The sequence below is a fragment of the Schistocerca cancellata genome, unplaced genomic scaffold (assembly GCF_023864275.1).
Source record: "Schistocerca cancellata isolate TAMUIC-IGC-003103 unplaced genomic scaffold, iqSchCanc2.1 HiC_scaffold_203, whole genome shotgun sequence".
Lineage (NCBI taxonomy): Eukaryota > Metazoa > Arthropoda > Insecta > Orthoptera > Acrididae > Schistocerca > Schistocerca cancellata.
In genome coordinates this window covers 10,001-12,500 of record NW_026046233.1, presented here as the reverse complement: position 1 = coordinate 12,500, position 2,500 = coordinate 10,001, and positions in this window count along the sequence as shown.

The following is a 2,500-nucleotide window of genomic DNA, read 5'->3' as shown; positions in this document are numbered from 1 at the left end:
AGACAACACGCGCCACCTACGGTGACCGCCAGCTCCAACGCCAGCGCCACAGAAGGGCAAAGGCCCCACGTGGGTGCCGAAGCGAACTCTCCCAGCACAGCGCACGTGCCAACACGTCTGCACAACTGCGATACAAACCACCAGCGAGAACCGCTGGGGCGACCGAGCAGCAGACGGCGTCGCGGCGCCGAGTGCCGGGCGGCGGCGCATCCTCAACGCACACAGTCCTCAGTCGGACCAGCACACTGCAGATGTCCACCGCGCTTCGCACCGGGCCCGCGAGGACCCACTTTGGCCGCCCGGCGCCGCGCGCAGGGTGCCCCGGCGCGCAGCTGCGCCGCCTGCCGCGTCCGTCGGCCGGCGCGCCTGCCACTGGGCGCCCCCACCAGCCGGCTGTAGCGCGTGCGCCCACGCACCGCGCGGCCAGCACGCCGGGCGGCCCCCCCTCACCGGCCGGGGACGGTCCCACCCAGCCACCGCCGCGTATCGCTTCACACACAGATTTGCCCTTACTGATTTACCTCCAGCAACAACAACCGCACCACAATGGGTTTACCAGTTGTTCATTTGCGTAACGTCACCAGCAAACGTAGACGTCCATCCCAGTTTGCAAATGCAACGATTATTGCATACCTGTCTGTTAGGTGTCACGACACACTACGTCTGCCCACATACACGCAACAAAATGTGCACGACTAGAGAACACGTGGGAGGTGGCCCCCTACGTATGCGATGTCCATTACGAGACCGACTGTCAACCAGCATCTGTACCATGTCGCAGATGTGGAACGCGGTGCACCATGCTATCACACTGTGTGAGAAGAGACGACTACGTTTGAATACACGCGCCACTACATCAACAGACGGCTCATGCTGATCGCCATCCAGGGCGTCCGTTAATCCCACACGTCTCTATGGCGTACCACACTGCAATGTAGCTGTTATGGGGAGACGGCACGTGGCTGAGTGCACAACATTTGGACCGTATGGTTCGCTGTTGTTGGGCGCAGTCGTTGTACGGTCACACATGTGCCACAGCGTATCATGCAGTACATACGGACCTATGTGCAGTACAATGTGAGGGTTAAGCTTACGACATCAGCGGACAGTGGACACAGGCCGTACCACGACGTAGACTGAGCGCTTCGACATGCGAATGCCAGTGAACAGCTGCGAAGGGCATTGAACACGCAAGCACCTGAACGACCAGCGTGCGAAGGCAGGGGGGAGGGTGGGGGCGATGTACATCCTGCAGTCGTCCACATTACAGTGTACAGCGGGAGCATGTAAAAAGTAAGCAACACTTGCGAAGTGTTGAACATGAAACGATACACAAGAGGGTGGGCGGTGCGAGTAGCGAACTATATTCAGAGGGTTGTGGTTAGACAACACTGGATTAATGTAACGTGTCATATGCCAATTACAGAGCAGGTTAAGGCACAACTTGGGTTAGGTTAAGGCACAACGTGGGTTAGGTTAAGGCACAACTTGGGTTAGGTTAAGGCACAACGTGGGTTAGGTTAAGGCACAACGTGGGTTAGGTTAAGGCACAACGTGGGTTAGGTTAAGGCACAACGTGGGTTAGGTTAAGGCACAACGTGGGTTAGGTTAAGGCACAACGTGGGTTAGGTTAAGGCACAACGTGGGTTAGGTTAAGGCACAACGTGGGTTAGGTTAAGGCACAACGTGGGTTAGGTTAAGGCACAACGTGGGTTAGGTTAAGGCACAACGTGGGTTAGGTTAAGGCACAACGTGGGTTAGGTTAAGGCACAACGTGGGTTAGGTTAAGGCACAACGTGGGTTAGGTTAAGGCACAACGTGGGTTAGGTTAAGGCACAACTTGGGTTAGGTTAAGGCACAACTTGGGTTAGGTTAAGGCACAACTTGGGTTAGGTTAAGGCACAACTTGGGTTAGGTTAAGGCACAACTTGGGTTAGGTTAAGGCACAACTTGGGTTAGGTTAAGGCACAACTTGGGTTAGGTTAAGGCACAACTTGGGTTAGGTTAAGGCACAACTTGGGTTAGGTTAAGGCACAACGTGGGTTAGGTTAAGGCACAACGTGGGTTAGGTTAAGGCACAACGTGGGTTAGGTTAAGGCACAACGTGGGTTAGGTTAAGGCACAACGTGGGTTAGGTTAAGGCACAACGTGGGTTAGGTTAAGGCACAACGTGGGTTAGGTTAAGGCACAACGTGGGTTAGGTTAAGGCACAACGTGGGTTAGGTTAAGGCACAACGTGGGTTAGGTTAAGGCACAACGTGGGTTAGGTTAAGGCACAACGTGGGTTAGGTTAAGGCACAACGTGGGTTAGGTTAAGGCACAACGTGGGTTAGGTTAAGGCACAACGTGGGTTAGGTTAAGGCACAACGTGGGTTAGGTTAAGGCACAACGTGGGTTAGGTTAAGGCACAACTTGGGTTAGGTTAAGGCACAACGTGGGTTAGGTTAAGGCACAACTTGGGTTAGGTTAAGGCACAACTTGGGTTAGGTTAAGGCACAAC